This window comes from Rhinopithecus roxellana, chromosome 21 (assembly GCF_007565055.1).
Source record: "Rhinopithecus roxellana isolate Shanxi Qingling chromosome 21, ASM756505v1, whole genome shotgun sequence".
Classification (NCBI taxonomy): domain Eukaryota; kingdom Metazoa; phylum Chordata; class Mammalia; order Primates; family Cercopithecidae; genus Rhinopithecus; species Rhinopithecus roxellana.
The window spans coordinates 8,296,593-8,317,038 of record NC_044569.1 but is presented as its reverse complement, the minus strand read 5'-3'; the positions used below and the strand labels follow the sequence as shown (position 1 = coordinate 8,317,038).

Sequence of the window (20,446 nt, the reverse complement as noted above, 5' to 3'; positions counted from 1 at the left end):
TCACTGCTATGGTTTCTTGTGTTGATAAAAGTCTGCTTTTCATTGTTCTAGAACAATGGAATTCAGACTTACATTTTATAATTTTTGTAGTCATTTTTTGCACTTTTGAAAGTTTTATCCCATTTCTGATAATTACACATGCGTTTTCCATGCCTGTGAAGCTGCAGGAAAGCACATCCTGGCTTCCTTCAGACCCTAACTGTCATAGGTTTCTGACCAATCTCATCGGGTATACCGGCACAGCCAGAATCCCCCCTCCCCCAGTGACTTTATGGATATATAGGGAAGATCCTAGAAATATCTATAGAATCATTATAAACACCTCTTATACTGTTTAAAATCCAAGATGAGGAACATTCCTTCTATACCTAATTTGTGGAGACTTTTTATCAGGAAATGATGTTGAATTTGGTCAAATGCTTTTTCTCCATTTTGAGATAATGATATGCTTTTTGTCCTTCATTCTGTTAATATGGTGAATCACATTTATGAATCTGTGTATGTTGAAACATCCTTGCATCCCAAGGATAAATGCTACTTAATCATGGTGAATGACCCCTTTAATGTGCTGTTGAATTTGGCTTGCTAGTGTTTTGTGGAGGATTTTTACATTTACATTTGTAGAAATATCCAACATCTTTACATGATAAAAAACTTTCAACAAATTCGGTAGAGAAGAAATGTCTCTCAACACGGTAGAGGTCACATAGGACAAGCCTACAGCTAACCTCACACTCAAGGTTGAAAAGCTGAAAGCTTTTCTTCTAAGACCAGGAATAAGACAAAAACATCCACTCTTGCCATTGCTACTCAACAGGGTATTGGAAGTCCAAGCCAGAACAATTAGGCACGAAAAAGAAATAAAAGGCACCCAGATAGGAAAGAAAGAAGTTAAATTCTCTGCTTGCTGATGACATAACCTTATATACAGAAAATCCTAAAGACTCCACCAAAAACTGTTAGAACCAATAAATGAATTTAGTAACATTGTAGGATAGAAATCAACATAAAGAAATAAGTAGCGGTTCTATACAATGAACTATCAGAAACAGAAATTAAGAAAACAATTCCATTTACAATAGCATAAAAAGGAGCAAATTTAATCAAGTGAAAGATCTGTATATTGAGAATGATAAAACATTGTTGAAAAAATTGAAGAACATGCACATAAATGGAAAACTATCCCATGTTCATAGATTGGAAGAATTAATATTGTTAAAATGTTCATAGTACCCATAGTTCATATGGGTATCCATATGAACCCAAAATGTTTATAGTACCTATCTGTGGACTTAACATAATCTCTATCAAAATTCCAATGTCATTCTTTAAAGAAATAGAAATGGAAAAAAAAAAAAAAAAAAAAACCCTAAACTTCATAGGGAACTGTAAAAGACCCCAAATAGCCAAAGAAATCTTGAACAAAAAGAACAATGCTGGAGGCATCACACTCCATTGATTTCTGAGTATATTACAAAGCTATATTAACCAAAAAAGCATGGTACTGGCATAAAAACAGATGCATTGACCAATGGAACAGGATAGAAAGACCAGAAATAAACCCACACATTTATCATCAATTGACTTTAGACAAAGATGCTAGAAACAAACAATGGAGAAAGGATGGTCTCATCAACAAATGATGTTGGGAAAACTGGAATTCCACATGCAGAAGACTGGGGTTGGACCCTTATCTTACACCATATACAAAAAAATCAACTCAAAACGGATTAAAGGCTTAAATGTAATACCTAAAATTATAAAATTACCAGAAGAAAACATAGAGGAAAAGCTCGTGACACTGGTCTGAGCAATGATTTCTTGGATATAACCCACAAAGCCTAGGTAAGAAAAGCAAAAATAGATCAATGGGATTACATTCAACTAAAATGTTTCTGAACAGCAAAGGAAACAATTAACAGTGTGAAGAGACAACCCATACCTTGAGGAAATACATTTGCCTATCTGAGAGGAGGGTAATATCTAAGATATATAAAGAACTTAACTCAGTACCAAGATAGCAAATAACAATGACTAAAAGTGGGCAAAGGACCCAAATAGACATTTTTATAAAGAGGACACACAAATAGTCAGCAGATATATAAATACTTTCAACATCACTAATTATCAGGGAAATGCAAACTAGAACCATAAGAAGATATCACATGTTACAATTGCTATTGAGGATGCAGAGACAAAGGAACCCTTAGATACAGTTGTTGGGAATATAAATTAGTGTAGCCATTGTGGAAAACAATAAGGGGGTTCCCAAAATACTAAAAACACTAAAAACAGAATTACCATCTGACCTAGCAATCCTACTTTTGGGTATGTATCCAAAGGAACTGAAATCAGTGTCTCATGGAGATCTACACTCCCATGTTCATTGCAGCATGCTGTGGTTTGCATGTTTGACATGACTAAGCCTCACGTTGAAATCTGATCCCCAGTCTTGGAGGTGCAGCCTCCTGGGAGGGATTTGGGCCATGGCAGTGCATCCCTCATGAATAGATTAAAACACTTCCCAAGTGTGAGTTCTCACTCTGTTGGTTTCCACAGGAGCTGGTTGTTGAACCAGTCTTCCTGCTCCCACCGCACCCTACCTTGCTGCCTCTCTCTCCATGTGATCTCTGCATGCTCAGCTCCCTTTCGTTTTCTGCCCTGAGTGGAAGCGGCCTGAGGCCCTCACCAGGAGCCAAGCCAGTGCTGGCACCATGCTTCTTGTACAGCTTACGAATGGTGAGCCAAGTGAACCTCTTTTCTTTATAAATTACCCAGCTTCAGGTATTCCTTTGTAGCAACACTAAATGGACTCAGATACAGCATTAATCAGAATAGCCAAGATATTGAATCAACCTGTGCTCATCAACGGATGGATAAAGCCATGAAAAAGAAGGAAATTCTTTCATTTGAGACTTGGAAGACAACAGGCTAAACAAATAAGTCCGGACAGAAAAATACTGCATGACATCACTTATACGTGGAATCTAAAACCGTCACACTCATAGAAGCAGAGAGCAGAAGGGCAAGTGGAAGGTGGACAGGGAAAGGGGAGATGTTGGTCAGAGAGTACAAAGTTTTAGTTAGACAGGAGGAATATGTTCTAGTGATCTATTGCACAGCATGGGGACTGCAGTCAATAATAATGTATATTTCAAAATTGCTAACATGCTAGATTTTAAATAGTCTCACCATAAATAAATATGTGAGGCGATGGATATGTTAACTGGCCTGATTTAATCATTCTACAATATATACATATAACATCTCACTGCATCCCATAAATATATACAACTATTGTGTCACTTAAAAATAAAATAAATAAAAACAAAAAAAGCCCGCAAGTTGATTAAACTCTTCAATAACTTTGTTTTGGACTTATGTATCATTTGAGAATATTTTAGTAATATTTACATGTTGAAAACTTCCCCTAAACATTTTCAATCAAAAACTTGCACATGAAATTCCCCAGGTTCATGTGGAAACATGCACCATTGCTATATGTGTGACACAGAAGGATCCACTAATGGAAGAGTCTGTGTTAGTGTACTCTCAGAGAGTAGGCATGTGTTTGGCTTGGGGTTTATTTTGTATCACCCCTTCACTCCACTCAAGAGCATATAAGAGGTCACAGGATTAACTTCTGGGTGTGGACGGAGGCCAGTGTAAAGGCTCCTCTACCTATAAATCAGGGGACTGCAAGGCTTTATTAGGTTTACCCAAACCTCTTGCAGAGAGATGATGTGTTCACACATATGGAGCAGACACTGAGTGCCAAAAATACTTCCAGAGTGCTTTGCAACTTTGCTGTCTCCTAAATAATTGTAGACATCTATGCATTCTTGGCAAACTGTGTTTATGTACTGTTCCATGGCAGAGAAATATCTCGAGTAACCTCAGCACCCTCTGTCCCATGTGCTTCTTGTGTGACCCCGGATGTGGTCTGCAGAGCTGAGCCTGTGGTATTTGGGTCACATAACTGTTTCTGTGCCAACACACGTTTTCTTTCCCATTGCTATTAACTGTGCAGTAAAGAAGGGAGATTGGCTGGTGAAAGTGTCCTGGGTCCTTCAAGAATTTTTCAGATTTCACAGTGCCTGTAATCTGAGCTCTCTACACTGAGTGGTTTAGTGGTTATGGTCAGATGAATGCTTTATCTTAACCTGTCAGCTGAGCAATCATGTTTGGGTGTGTGTGTTTGAACACTGCTGTAATTGGTATGAGGGGTTCAGGAATGCCCTGGGGATGCCCCAACATCGGATGGGCACATGGAGCCGGTATCACAGCCTGACATGCCATCAGCTCCGTACTTGACACTCAGGCCTGGTCATCACCCTTGATCCCCCAGCTTGAGTCCCCACCACTTAGTTTACCCACAGAAAGAAACTGAGAGCTACAGCTTAGGTGAGAAGCTGCCACTTTCTTGTCTGACACAGCCAGAGCTATCATAGGATGGTGAAAAACTGGTGTTTACCTTAACAAGAGAGGCCTGACAGAAGAGGCAGAGTTGTTTGGAAGTTGGTGGTCACAGCTCTTTTACCCCGTAGGCTAGGGAGGGACCAGAGAGTGGTATTTGTAAGGCCTCCAATTCCTTTTATTTAAGAAGTGTGTGCACACACACTTTCGCTGTAGAGATTTATAAGCACACTTATGTCTCAGTCAGTCACCGTACTTATTAAAGACATAAATATTTTACCTCTTAGCAAAGATGAAAATAGTTTTCACAGATTTCCTGGCAGGCAACAACACAACCTGGCCAACACTTTTCATCTGTAGATTTCAATCTAATAAAGTATTGATCTAGGGAACAGAACTTGTTTCTGAAAAGTACAAAACCAGATTGACCAGGGCTAGGGGGAGGGTTTGCCTCTACCTGAGGATATTCTGAATTTTATGGATGCTTTGTTGAGCAATGTTGAAATAGAAAGTGGTGATGGAATAAAAGACGTCAAACTCTTTAAGGCTTGAGGATGCATTATGGAAAAGAAAACCGCCTTTCTTGCAGGTTTCCTGATTACCCATCTTAATTAGGCATTGCCCTGAATGACAAAACTTCCTCTGGCTCCCACGTCCCCCTTAACCATTTTAATTCTATAACCAAACCTCACAATCACAGCTCTCCTTGCATGGCAGAGGCCTTTGGCTCGGGTGAGAATCTGGCCAGGTCTGAATGCAGACTGCAGAGGTGCAAATCGGGCCCTGCTGAAGGAGCAGGGCTGGGCACAGAGGTTAGGGGAGGCCAGCTTGTCCCTGGGCACATTAAGAAAGACAGTTCCTCAGTCATCTGGGACTTGGTAGAACGGGGAAAAAAGAAAGGAGACTTTTTCAAGGAACAAGATAATAATCACAGTCTGCCATTGTGTTAGCGCTTCTTGTATGTTTTCTCCTTAATTCTGGCCATGCCTGTGCAGAGGTCGCTTGTTTCTTTTGCTGTGTGACTATGGCCTGACAGGCTTACCGAGCCTTGGCCATCTGCTTGTCTATCGCCCCCGGCCCAGCTTGCGGCCCGCTGCTCCTCTCTCCACAGCCACCAGCGCTCCACCATCCCGCATGCACAGGATTCTCTTTCTCTACCCTTCACTGGGAGGTTGTTACTTCATCTCCTCTCTGGCTGCTCAACCCAAATCTGTATCTCCCTTCTCTTTCCAGGCATCAGTGATACAGGGAGCTCTTTTTTTTTTTTTTTTTTTTTTTTTTTTGAGACAGAGTCTCACTCTGTTGCCCAGACTGGTGTGCGGTGGCTCAGTATCAGCTCACTGAAACTCAGGTTTCAAGCGATTCTCCTGCCTCAGTCTCCCAAATAGCTGGGATTACAAGGGCCCACCACAACACCCAGCTAAGTTTTGTATTTTCAGTAGAGACAGGGTTTCACCATGTTGGCCAGGCTAGTCTCAAACTTCTGACCTCAAGTGATCTGCCTGCCTCGGCCTCCCAAAAGTGTTGGGATTACAGGCGTGAGTCACCCTGCCCGGCTGAACCAGAGCTTTATTACTGATTTGCCCATCATGCGGAAGACAGTGAGGCTGCAGGCTCGCATAGCATATGGCTTATTAGCTGGTTGATTCGCAGCTCTGCAACCTCCCTTTGCTGCTTTTGCCGACCCACATCTAGCCTCCCATGCCTGGCTCAGCTCTCTTCCATTTTGCCTTTTGCTGCTTCCTTGATCAACCTCCTGCCCCCTTCACAACTCTTCCCTCCTTGGTTGTAGAAAGTCCTCCTGCTCTAACTGCCCCCAACCCCTAAAGCCAGGGCCTAGGTCCCCATAACTGAGGAGCCCTGCATTTCCTCTGCTCCCCCATGCGTCTTCAACTTGCTGGTCTTGGGCATCCTCAACAGGATAACTTCCTGGAGCAACACATTTCACTGAGTGTCAAAGACCAGGTTGCCCAGCAAGCCACTGGGGAGGCAGGACATGTGTGGCCCCAGAGCCTCACTCTGCGACCTGGAAAGCAGCCAATTTGGTTTTAGGGAATCAGGTTGTCCTGTTGTCTGGGCCACATCAGGCCTGGCCAGCCAGAGATCCCAAACAAACTTGATGCCGTCCACAGCTCAGTGGCCTGAGGTCATTCACTGGCTGTTCCTTTAGGAAACAAATGGCAGCAAGTGGTGTGAGAATACCAGTGCCACTGCACGCTCTGCCAACAGGTACAATCACTATTGCTATTTTCCTCATCCATACCTGTTGCCATTCAATCAAATCAATGCTTCATTTATTAGAAAATGTGATTTTGGCGACACAAATCGGGTAGGGCTGCCCCCAGAGTCGCAGTCTTTGGCCACTGACCCCTGCATGTTCCTCAGCCTGGGATGGATCTGCTGCCCCAGGACTCTGCCTTGGCCTGGGCATTGGCAACACAGAAACTGGCTCCTCACAGACCAAACTGAAAAGAGGAGGCTGGGGAGTGGCTGGGAGGGTGGAATTCCTGAATATCTGTTGCCTAGGAAAGAAAGCTCAATCCCAGTTAGCTTGTTGCTCACACAGGTTCTGAGAAAGACTCAGACTTTCAGAGATTCTGCCTCTTGCGATATCATAATAGACTTACTAACTAAAAACAAACATTGTGTTTAAGTGGAAGAGTAACATCCAGACAGAAAAGTGCACAGATAATATGTGTACTGCCTGATGATTTCTTACAGACTCAACACATCCATGTAACCAGCTCCCAGATCAAGAAACGGAACCTTCCAGAAGCCTCCTGGTGTCCTCTTAACCACTACCCCTTCTCCCAAGGTAACCACAAGCGTGAGTTCTACTTCCATAAATCCATTTGTTCTGTTTTTAAACGTTATATAAATGGGACCATACAGTGGGTGTCCTTTTGTGTCTGGTGTCCTTTGCTCAGCATCATGTTTGTGTGATTCCTGTGTGTTGCTGGGGTTTAGCAAGGTTGCTGCTGATTACGGAAGTTCTTTCATTTTCATTTCATTTCATTATTTATTTATAAAGAGTTCCATCATGCGACATACTGTAGACACCATTTTATCCATTCTAAAATTAGTGGGCATTTTGATTGCTCTCTATTTTGGAATATTATGAGTAAAGTTGCTGTGAGCATGTCTATGGTGCACATATTTCTGTTGGCTGTATACCTAGGAGGGCAATTGCTTGGTCGTGTGGTAGGTGTATGGCCACCTTTGGTATATACTGTTAAATAGCTCTTAGAGAGTTTATACCAATATATATGTTCACCAGGGTTATGAGAACTCCATTTGTGCCACATCCTTGCCAACACTTGGTGCTGTCTTTTAAATTTTAGCTATTATGTGGAGTGTGAACCCTCATTCCATTGTGCTTTAACTGGAGATTTCCTTGATGACTAATATAATTGAGCACTTTTTATAGGTCTATTGACCATTTGGATATCCTTTTTTGTAAAGTGCCTGTTTAGATTTTGCCTGTTAAGAAATTGTACTGTCTTATTTTTTCTTATAAGAATTCTCTCTTTACTCTGATTTTGAGAGTCCTTTGTCAGACAGATGTATGACAAAAAGCTTCTCCCATTCTATGGCTTGGCTCATTCCTTACTGAAACACTGTCAAGGAAGTGGTAAAATTATTGTTTTCTATTAGATAAATAATGATGAGGTGTTATTCTTCGTCTCTAGGAATGTTTTTGCCTTAAAGTATCTGATAGTAGTATAGCTAGACCATCTTTTCTCTGGTTATTTTGCATGCTATATTTTTTCCCATCCTTTCAAACTTCCTTTACTCTTATATTTAAGGTATGACTCTAGTAAGCCTCAGTTAGTTTTTTCCACTACAGTCTGATAACCTTTCTCTTTTAATTGCAATATTCATTTACATTTATTATAATTACTAAAGTTTATTGTTTTATTGTTTTCTCATTGCACCCCTCCACCCTGTCTATATTCCTTTTCCCTTCTTTTTGCGCTTTAGTTATTTAAAAAATTCATTCCTCTCTCATATTAGTTTGTTAGTTATACCCTCTTTTTACTGTTCTTTTAGTGGTTATCATAGAAATTATAGTATCTTTCCTTGACTCTCTTAAGTCTAATAAAATTAGTTCTTTCACCGCTTTCTGAATGAAGAGACCTTAGAACACTTTAACTCCATTTCCCTCCCTCCCTCCTTTTGTGCTATTGCTACATGTGCTTTAATTTTACGTATATTTAGAACCCTCCAGGACGTGGTAACTGTATGGGATAGTTAACATTCAGTTCTGTTCACGCACATACTCACTGCTCTTTGTTCTCTCCAACACCTCATGTGACTGGCTGGGGTTGGTTCTTTGTCCCTGAAGGATGCACTTGTGCTTCTGGAAGGCTCTGGTCATCTGAACCCCACCAGGGGTTGGGACTATTCAAGGGCGAGGCTGGACTTCTGTCCTGTGAGGGCTGGCCCATCTCTGGTTCACTCATTCCTAGGGGAGCCTTCAAGATTCTCATGAGAACCTGAACTCTTTCGACTATTTGTCAGGGCCTCTTCTTTTTGCTGAGCCCCAAACTCCAAATCTTGCCCCTCTAGCATGGTGAGTCTGCAGAAAGCTCCACTGTGCTCCTCAGCCGCTGCCCTAGGTTTTGGGATTCTGTCCCATGGGGAACAATGGCCGCCAAGCCCAGAGCTCCTCGTTGTTGGCTTCCCTCTTCTTCTGGACAGGCAAATCCTCTTTGTTCTGGGGGCTCATAGTGTCCTTCAAGCAGGGTTTATATATATATATGATTTGCCCAAGATCACACAGTAGGTTTTGGGCAAAGCCAAGGCTGGAACCTGGGACCCTGCCGCCTGGTCCAGGCTCTTCCTTGAGGCCATGTTTTCTGCCTCACCTCTAAGGCTGGCTTTGTAGGACTGAGGGAGGGGAGGGCAGATCCTCGACAGGGATGAAAAGTAGATGTGGAGGCAGCAGGAAGAGGAGCTGGAATGCAGCAGGACTCCTGGTAGCTCCAGGCCTCAGGGCGTGGTCCTGTCCTGAAGCCCTGATCTCAGCCTGAGAGACCCCGCTCTGCCGAGTGACTGCCTGGCCAGCAGCTGATGACCCCTCACAGCTGGCTGAGCCTTTGCAATGTTGGCCAAACTAAAAGCCAATTGTAGAGCGAGTAACCTTCTCTTAGGGCATTCTCACATCCACTTTCTACTAAGGGTACCAGACCATGGGAATATGACCATGCACAGCCTCTTATTATATATGGGCCTCCCAGGGAGGAAATGACATGCCGTGAATATCAAGTGAGGGTTTGCACATGCAATCCCAAATTCCACAGGCCAGCCAGATCCCACTCTGTGGCTGCTCATGTTACTCAGGGTGAGGGTCTGGGCCTTGTCCTGGGACAGACACTCAGGACCCTGTTGTGTGCGTCACCTCCCATCCTCCTGGGCCACACGCACACACTCTTAGCTGTGTCCTTGGCAGGAAGATTATATGCCGATGAGCTTCTTTTGGAGAAAGGGAAATGGCGGCTCTTCACCTCTGGGGGATGCCGTCTCTCACTTCACTCCCTCTCCACCCTTATGGGTTGCTTTGACTCCCAGTACAAGCTGCTGCTTTGCTTCCACAGTGCAACTTCCAAGAATCTCTTTTTGGAGTCAGTTCGAATCATTATCCACGTCCTCCTATATTACTACCTGGAGAGCCAGGTGCTGAAGTGACATGCTGGCATCAGAGAGAGCGGGTTTTACTCTAGCTCTGCCGTTGAGTGGCTGTGTGAACATGAGCCACTGGCCTACCTCTTCAGGCCTCAGTTTTCTCATCTGTTAAATGAGGATGTGACAGGAATTTAGGCTTGTTTGAATATAGAATGAGATAATTGCAAAAGACTTATCACAGTGTGGTTGGTGGCAGTATTATTAGCTTTATTATAGGCTTGTCACCATAGGATATAAACTGTGTTAAATACTATGTTATCTAACTATGTGAAAAATCTGTGTTATCATAGATTTAAATCATGTTAGCTACTACAGTGCCCACGGAAATGAATCTCTTCTTCTTTGATTTTGCAAGCACGTGCAAAGGTGCTTTTAGACTGACTGCTCTCCCCTTCTAGCCCACTCAGAATTTGTGAAAAAACATTACCCTGGGCTGCCTTCAAGTCTCCCTCTCCCAAAACCACTACCAGAAAGCCTGTTCATGATCTTGCCCTTAGGAAACATTCTTGGTAACTCCAGGACAGGATCACACGCACCCTTGAATGCTGCAGCACTTACTTTCCTTGCCATCACTGGGAGCTGACAGGCTGTCCCGAGTCACTGGTTAACAGTTTATGTGTATGCCCTAGTATGTGAAGATACCATAAACTTATAGCAAGCAGGTAGGGGCCATGGATATATGGTTTTATATTCTCCAACAGGGAATTTCCCTGTAATTTGGTGGCTCTAAATCAGTATGAGACTGATTTAGAGCAGAGGCTTTGTGGTAAAACAGGTCTGGAGTCAAATCTTGTCTCTGATTGTTATCGTGCCTTGGGAAAGTAGAGATAATGGCTCCTGCTTCTCAGGAATTCGGTGATGATTAAACAATGTTTTAGCACAGGCTTGGCCCATAACAAGTTCCCAATAAATAGTAACTATAGTTAATAACTATTTGTTGACTAATTAATTGCATTAATAAATTAATAGGAACATCTGTAATTTTGGACATCTCCCTTCAGGGTGTACCCTAAATGTCAGCTTTGCATTCATCAAACACCTAAGTGAGCATGTGTTTAGCTGTGTGCAGTTCAAGAACACCCTAGATCCGATTCTGCTCTGTAGCTCTCAAGTTCATTAAGCAAATGCAGGGGAATTAGCAAGCCACACTTATTAAAAACAGGCTGGCCTAGAGGAACCTCTCATGTTTAATACATTACAGACCCAGTGAATTGTAAAAATAAATGAAGGCCTGCAATTCTGTTGTTTTCAAAGCTCTTAAAATTTTTTTTCTCTTTGAACCTCTTGGGGAGGAAATATGTTTTGAAACTATGGGATATAATAAACATGACAGCATCTTCTTAAAGATTCACCTATGACCTGCACTCATCCTGACAGTGTCGCAGGGGTGTTATCTTGCTTTTCCAGTAAGATGATCACCTGAAAGAGTGACAGCAATAAATAGCTTTGAATAACTTTAATTGTCAAATGCATCTTAGATGATATTCATGCTTAGAAATGGAACATTCAACCAGCTAGAATGGAAACCGCCCAGGGGTTTGATGGTAAATGTGGGGTTTATAGTTACAGAATGCAGTTGGGTGGGAACTCTTGGTCAGCTGCTCCAACCGTTTCCAAGCAAGATCCCTCCACTGGCCTCTGGTACAGTGGTCTCAAGTAGTCAGGCACTTCATTTCCGGGGACAAGCTGCACAAGACGGCTTTGCAATGCTGAGACGTTCCCAGACAGGGGTCACATTTCCAAGACTTGATAGGGATGAAACGTATTTGGTGATGCTTCCCTTTCTCCATCTGCCTCCCTGGTTCCCATATTTCTTTGCCTTTCTGAAGTGACAGGTTAGGATGCAGGAATATCCCAGAGACCACCGACGGGGGGCAGCACCTGCTCTTCTTCCCTCTTAGTGGATGTTCTGGCTTCCGGAACTCAGCACCCTGGGCCCTGCGCTCTGAGTGTCACATTCTTGGCCCCACGGTGCCAAGGTACCTCTGGATTGGCCATTTTAACTTTGATTAGTCCTCAGCCTGCCTGTGTCTCCCCATCACCACCTCCCAAAAAGCCTCATGTTGAAATTACAGCCTGTGAGATAGGCTTCCTATCAAATTTGATGAATAGATTTGCTGCTCTCATGCCTCAGGTATTAGGGGCCTCCTCTCTTCCCTTTGGGCTTCCTTATTTCTTCCACTTTTGCCCAGTTCATGGGGTCCACTTGACAACACAGCCGTTGACTACGGTACAACGTTAGAATCCTCCAGCGCATGCACATTCCCCTGGAAATAGGGAAACGGGGTGATATGAACGGGAGATTCCTCATTTCCTCTGGCCAAGTGTCATTCCTGCCTTGGTGTCATTCCTGCCTTGGTGACGTTGCAGACACTTCCTCCAGTTGGGTTCCTGATCTCCTTTGCATTCTTCTTTTGGGCGGCTCCCTTCCTACTTTAGGCCTGCAGCCTTGAGAGAACTTGATCCCTTCTTGGTCCATCCCATTCAACCTCGTCTAGTCCAGCCAATCCAAACCACATGCTGGCCAGCACTGGGGGCCGCCCCTGTGCTTGTTCTCTGTCCTCAGGAGCGTCATTAACTGATGTAGTAATTTGTTATTATACATTTCACACATGTTAATTTCAGGAACCCTGAAAACTACAGCTAAGCACAAAAAATGAAAATAAAACCACCTTTAATCATAGATTGCATCTTGATAGTTTTAAACAAGGGTAGGTATGTATGTAGTACAGATACCCACACATTTGGATTCTGGTGTTCTGATTGGATGTTAATTACATGTTGCCTGCATAATTTCCTCTTGCTTTGTTCATGAGAGTTTTGTCTGCATTAGGAGTCTGGACACATTCTTAACCCTTTTGAGTCTGCAATTAAGTGGATGGCAGCTGTAAGTAATATTAGCCACTACTTTTAATGGAAAAAAACCGCAGTCACTTTTGCACCAACCTAGTATGACTTGATCTCTGTGTCTCTCATGAAACCGAGTCCACATTAGGTACCTAAAAAGAAGGTCTGGGTTGTTTACTTTTATTTGGTCCCGCGGATGTAATCCCATACAAGGGGCTCCTCTTCTCTCCCAGCCTGGCTTGTGAGAGTCATCCCGAGTTCTGAAGATAAAGGGTTAACCAGAGCACCCGCGTCAAAGGGCTTTCAAAAACGCAGCCATGGCAGGGGCCTCCAAGCCTCTTGCAGGCACTGGAAGCCTTATCTGTGAGAGCAATCATCAGGGAGAGTCCGTTTTATGTGCTACAAAGGCGCTGTTTTCTTCTCTTCGTCTGACTGGAGCTCTTGAGATGGAAGAAAACTGTTGGCCACAGTTCTGAAAACTGCAGATAAAGGCTTTGATTTGTTAATTAAATTTTTACTATCTGCATTTGATATCTCAGCCAAATTGTATCCGCTGCAGGAACAACAAGAAAGTCTCTCACTTCAAAGGGGCGCCCACTTGGTGACCTGTAATTATGGAATTTACTGCGGGGTGAAGCGCTGTCTGGGGCGCACCTGCCGCCCTAGCGCCCCCACGCTGCCCCGCAATAACAGCCCCTTGTCCGGGCAGATTTCGAGCGAGCCCCGGCTCCCCGCACGGGGCAAGCTTGGGTCTGGAGGAGCCGCGCAGGCCAGTCCCTCGGGCCGGGCCGCCCACACCTGTCCCTGGGGCCTCCACCCGGCAGCTGCTGCCGCCCCGCCCGCTCCGCCGCGGCCCCCACGCGCTCTGCAAAGCGTCCTTGGCAACCTGAAAGAATGGGCCTTCTTGTCCTCTCTCCTCATAGATGTCCCGGTGAAAAATGGCTTCGTTAATGAAAAAGTTAAAAGGCCGGAGCCACGCTGGGTGAGGTCACCTGCTGGCTCCAGGCAGCGTGAGCTGGACCAGACTCTCCCGCTGCGGCCCAGGGGCCACCCCACCCTCTGCCCTTTCACTCCCCCTGGGGCAGGGCGTTATTAAAGGATGTTTAGAGGCCCCCTACGTAGGGCTGCTGCCCTGGGAGGGATGCATTCCGGAGTCAGTGCTGGCCATTTTTTTTGCGTGAATGGAATCAAAATCTGCTAGTTGTCTAAAGGATTCCATTCCTCTGGTTTGACATAAGTGGAGTGGGGTTTGAGACGCCTGAACAATTCTGCAGGACTTTCTGGTAGACTGGTTCCAACGCAGGCTTTGCTTTGACCAGTTTTTCTTATTTTCTTTCGTCTTTAATTTTAAAATTCAATTTTAGTACTATTGTTTTAAATTAAAAAAAAAAATCAGCTGTTCAAGCCATTTAGGAAAGGTGTAAAGTATATTCCAACTGGTGAAAAAGTACAAAATGTAATTTAAAAAAAAAAAAAGCATTTTGGATCTACATCATTTTCATAGAAGAGATTGGGATGTATTTTCTCAGATGAAAGGTCTGGTTGTTTCAGCTCTGGGGTCCCCCTGATGACTGTTGGGTTGGTCTACATAAAGTGGGAATTCATCCTCGAAAGAGGAAGTGGGGGGAAGATACACTTGCTAGTGAGCTTATGCCGCGTCCAGGGTACAGCCTCACATGAGCCGTGGAATGTAGAGCCGTTGATCTGGTTTTGAAAATATAGGCTTGCTGATTATCAGACAAAATCCACCCTCTTGTATCTGTTGCAAAGTTGACCATTTACCATCAATCCACCTGCCTCCCAGGGCTCTCCTCAAAGAAGAAATCTGATTTCATTTGCTGTTGGTTGGCTTCTTCTGAAAGGTGACTTCTGAATATCACTGTAAGGCTTTTAACCAGTAAGGATCCTAAGGATGTGAGAATGTTCTATTGTTGACCTTGTCACTTGAAGTAAAAACCTTTTTAAAAACTCACAAACTCTTTGGCAGGCTCTTGCCTGATGCCTGAAATAGAAGACACAGCAAGAGGTCAGAGAGCCATACAATTCACCGTGAGCAGGACAGGTGGCAGCAGTGATTTCTGGGAAGTGTGTGTGTCTGTGTGTGTGTGTATTGCTAAGGGTACGGATGAACAGCCAAAGAGATGCAGTGGGCAAGGACTGGGGAAGGGTCTCAGAGCCTCCATGTCCTGTGGGTATGCCACCCCCACAGCGCCTGAAGATGTTCATCAACCAAAACGCTCATCAAACCTCCGTTGCTCAAGAGCTTGATAGAGGTTAATCTTCAGCCCCACTCCTCTTGTGGGAGGTGGGTGGATGGGGCTGAAAGTCCCATCCCTCTGATCACATGGTCTTTCTGGCCACCAGCTTTATCCTGGGGCTATCTAGGGTCCCCACCCTAAGTCACCTCCTCAGCATAAACACCCGTGTGAGGGAAAGGGGTTCTTGGATAACAGAAGACACTCCTACCACACAGGAAACTCCAAGGGGCTTAGGAGCTCTGTGCCAGCAACTGGAGGCAAAGACCAAATATATTTCTTCTATCATACGATGGCACTTAAAACTACTGGTTCTTCCAAAACACCCTCCTATAATTATTAGAGTGAAATCAAGATTGCCTGCCAAACAAAATATGGTAAAAGATGTATCTTTTATTGAAACGGGGCGGTTCCCTTGTCCCTCTCGCAGGGCGTGCGATGGTGATGTGACTCGCTTCTGCAGTGCCTGGCTGCTCAAACCTCTAGGGGAGCATACAGACAGGCAGACTATGGGACTCCGACCCCACCCCAGTGTCTAGGGGTGAATGTTTACAGCTGAAGCCCCAGTGGGCGTGTGTTACAGGTGCTATTTTAGGTTGCCCTCTATAGGTGGCTTGGGGGTAATCAGCTCAATTAGACTTCCTTATAACAGAGACAGAGGGATTTCTGTATCTCATGGTTTCTTGCCTTGGTGTACCGGAAGAATGCGATCATGTGTGACTTTAGAGAATAAGTGCAAGATTTTATTGAGTAGAAGTGGCTCTCAGCAGATAGGAGAGGCAGAAGGTAGACAGTTTTCCCCTGGAGTCGGGCTGCTCAGCGGCCCACCTCTTCTAGCTCTTCTCTGACCGCTCTGTCCAAACTACATGTCCTTCCACCAGTTAATGGCCTGCCAGCCCGCCAGTGGCTCTTCTGCTGGTGGGCTCTCCACGACCAGGCAACGATCAGCCGCTCGTGTCTCTTTCCGCCGATGCGCTTCTCATGATGTCCAGTCGTTTCTGTGTCTGCCAGCTAGGGTCTCCGGTTTTTATAGGCCCAGGATGGGGGCGTGACAGGCTGAGGTGGTCTTGGGAAATGAAACATTTGGGCAGGAAATGCCTGTCTTCACGTAGGTCGGGGGGCAGAGCCCTAGCCAGGGACCACCTTTCTCTACCCAGCACTTCCCTTCCCCCACTTACGTATCAATATGTTTTGCATAATGAACTTTTTGTGCGCCTCTGAATCTAGAGGTGAGTTAACTAACCACACCTATTGGTGAGCTTTAACAAAAAAATATTACAATGATGTTTGTCCAAGTCCTGCCAATATCCTCTTTTGCCATTCTCCATATCCAGCGGGAAGGCTTGGCAGACAGGCTCGCTTTGTGTATAAAGATGCGGGCTGGCAGGATAAAGAATGTGGGGACTCCCAAGGAGAGGCTCTTGCCTCTAAATACCTGAGAAGAGACACTTCCTCTAGAGGATTTTTATAGTAACTCCACTCATTGAAGGGATAGCTCTCTTTTCGTAAGCTTGTTTCTCTTCTACCTGTTCCCAAAACAAATGTGAACAAAGTAGTCCTAAAACAGAAATTGTCATGTCTTGAGGCAGGGGTGGTACTTTGTGGAAAACGGTCTAGTCTCCTATATTCTTTTGTGACCATGAGAGGTAGTAGCCCACGTTCATATTATTTCTAATTTATGATTTGATGTGACATTATGGGTTAAGAGGAATAAGAAATTGGACTTGCTTCTGTGTTAAAGTGTAACTGAGGTGCTGTGATTCCCATTTTCTGTTTCCCATTTTACCTTGGGTGCTCAAGGGCATCCCAGCATCACCTGATCATCTCTTGTTAGAGAAAAAGCACATGGTTCTAACTACTGTTAGTCATGTTTCCCAAAAGATCATGCACACTTGGGGGCTATTTGACATAACGTTGGTTTCTTCTATATCTACTTGCTCAGAGATAACAATAAGAAAATATGATCATGATTCATATCTTCCATAAATGCTGGAAAACAGTGTTAAAATTCATTTCAAGTCTGTTTGGTCATCAGCTGTATTAAGGGCCAGGATGGCATATTAAGATGGATACAGATGGCCTGGGATCAACGTGGATGGGCCTGATAACTACCATCCACTCTCCCTGTCTTTCCAGGATCTTTAACGAGGTGACTGAGTGTTCTAATAAAATGCAGAGTGGACTATTTCCAGATGCCACCCTTCCCAGTTAAGGAAAGCTGGGGAGTTCTAACCCATGGGGTAAGTACCCAGTGAAGGACTTCTCCTTGACTCACTCCTCCATTCTAGGGAGCCAGTTAATGAAAACCACGTGTGTGCTTTGACAGATCCTTTCAAATCATATCAGTTTGGCATAAATGGACTAGAGGTGGTTCCTTGGATACAGGCTGGGGTAACTCTCCATCTCCAGCCTTATTTCTGATGACCTTAGGAAGACAGCTAGCCTCTTTGACCAGTAATCCCTGGAAAGGCCATCTGAATGGGCCCAATGTAAGTGATCAGATAATGCAGACTTGGTTTGCTTTATAACAAGGGGGACTGATTGCCTACGGAGTGTATGCATAGAGAAGCTGGGACATGACTAACTGGAGGAGGCGTAAGGCCCACAAATCTCTGAGCTTCAAATGGAAAGGAGAATGGATGCTTTAAGGCCCAGATGGTGAGCCAGAAAGTATGGCCTCACTGGATCTAAAAAGTGGCCCACAGGCAGCCACCAGTGATCCAGCCCAATGTCCTGGAGAGGCCAGATTCCACTTGCACCCTCTGCAGCCTAATGTCTGGGTTGGAATCCCTGGCTTCCTAGTAAAGTGTCAAGCTGAGGCGGGAAAGTAGAGTCTGGAGGCAGGGAATCTAAGGCTGATTCACGCTGACTTCCTAGAACTGAATCAAAAGGTAAAACCTCACCCCTCCACACCCAGGTAACAAAAGGATCAGCGGTACTCCCTTTGCAACCACCCCCATTTCCACTGCAAGTCAGATGAAACCTGGAAAGTACCTTTGACTGATTCTCTCCTGCAACCAATCAGACTGATCGCGGGCCTAAGTCTTCATTTGCATAGAGTGCAACCAAGTAACCAATGGGAAACCTCTGGAGGTTTCCCAGAAAATTCTGTAACCCCAGAAAATTCTGTAACCAGCACTCTTGAGGGGCTCACTTGCACCTGCTCCCACTCTGTGGAGTGTACTTTCGTTTCAATAAATCTGCTTTCATTGCTTCATTTTTTTCATTGCTTTGTGTGTTTTGTCCAATTCTCTGTTCAAAATGCCAAGAATCTGTACGACTTGTAGTCAAGGCCCTCCACTAGTAACAAGATGACCTTGGGTAAGGTCATGTGTTATCTGAATTATCTCCTTTACCACTGAAATGGGGCGAGCAGTAGCAACTACTTCTGAGCAGGTTTTGTGAAGATTATGTGAATTAATGCATGTACGTCCTCAGAGGACTCTCTGCTGCATAGTTACTACTCCAGTGTTAGTTATTATTGCTAGATGGATGCTGAATCCTTTTCTTGTGAACTTTATTTTTATTTATTTATTTACTGAGACAGAGTCTTGCTCTGTTGCCCACGTTGGAGTGCAGTGGCACTATCTTGGCTCACTGCAATCTCTGCCTCCCTGGTTCAAGCAATTCTCCTCCCTAGTAGCTGAGACTACAGGTGCATGCCACCATGCCTAGCTAATTTTTGTATTTTTAGTAGAGACGGGTTTTTACCATGTTGGCCAGGCTGGGCTTGAACTCCTGACCTTAAGTGATTCACCCACCTCAGCCTCCCACAATGCTGGGATTATAGGCGTGAGCCACTGCACCCAGCCTTCTCGTGAACTTTAAATATCTCCTTGGCATGCCCTATGGTTAACCTAAGAGTTGATAGGGTAAGACAGTCTTCTACAGCCAAATACACCACCATTGTCCCTTCTGGGTTTAGAGGGAGTGGCACATGAATTGGAGGGCACTCACCAGCCCCTGTTTCCAGGAGACAAGTACATGCTAAGGTGCAGTATGGAACATGGAGTGCCTCCAGCAGAGGTTCTTCTCTGTGGACCCTGAGGGGCCACCAGAGCACAGACCCTGGCTCTTCCTGGAGCCAGGAAGGTGAAATGCATGAGTTAATATCTCAGCTTGGCCACTTAACTAGCAGTGTAACCTGGGGCAAGTCACTTTTGCCAATCAGTGCTCAGTTTCCTCATTCAGAACAGAGGGAGAATGACCTAGTGCTTCCCTTCGGGGCTGTTAGGAGGATTAAATGAGTTAGTACATGCCAGTGCGCTTAGACTAGTACCTGGCAAAAGATAAGCACCACATGCATGGTGCTATTTTTATTAACACCTATTTTTATTAGGTGTTATGACTAATATTTATTAACTATTTTTGACTATTTTTATGACTATTTTATTAACACCTGTTAAAGATTCATATTCTTGGGGACACAGCCTCTGATTGCCAAGTGGAAGAGTTAGTATTCATTTGTTATTCTGCCAATACGCATTGTAAAATACTCAGCTAGGCCCCAGGGATGCTTTATTGAATAGGACTCAGGTCTTCAGATAAAGCAGGAGATGGGGAGAGGGTGGCGCTGGCTCCACGGAGGGCACTTTGAGCTGCCGCTTACACAATGAGCAGGAGCTCACCAGGCAGGTGAGGCCCGGGGCAAGTGTGTGAATGTGAGGGAGTGTGTTTCTCCGAGCATTGGGGTTTGGGTAACAAGCGTCTGGGATGCTGAGGCATGGCGAGGATGGGGATGGGAAGGTGTTGATGTGGGTAGAGGAAGAAAAGAGCCAGCTCATGGGGCACGTTTGTGCTGTGTGGGGTTTCATCTCGGAGGCTGTGGGAAGTCAGGGAGGGCATAAGAGGGGATGTAACCAACTCGGGTATTCAGAAAGACCAATCTGGAGTCAGTGTAGAGAATGGACCTAGACCTGCAGCTGGGATCGGGGCAGGTGATGAGTCCAGGAGAGAAGGCCTGGCCAGGGCGGCTGCAGCAGGGGAAGGGGACACGCTCCAGAGGACCGAGGAGATGGGGCGGTGTTTTCATGAATCAGATGTGTGTAGTGAAGGGGAGAGAGAGAGGAGTCAAGGATAGATTTCAGGTCTATAAACGTGTAGGTATTAGTGAGTTTTTTCATAAAAATGTATTTTATTTTTTAGTGGTGTTGGGAATAATTTAGGGACAGTACCTTCAGAGTGCTGAATGTCAAGATGATTAAAGTCAGCATCAACACTGGGTCATCCTGGACTGGAGAACT

At 44.7% G+C, this 20,446-nt stretch overlaps 1 long non-coding RNA gene across 1 annotated transcript in view; it reads left to right on the top strand.

The window, feature by feature from the left end:
• LOC115895523 overlaps positions 1–17,440 on the top strand; it is a 105,021-nt gene extending 87,581 nt beyond the window's left edge. The window contains exons 4-5 of the long non-coding RNA XR_004055728.1: positions 7,138–7,231; positions 17,340–17,440. This is a non-coding gene — a long non-coding RNA (uncharacterized LOC115895523). The remainder of the gene's footprint in view (positions 1–7,137; positions 7,232–17,339) is intronic.
• Positions 17,441–20,446: the final 3,006 nt, after the last annotated feature.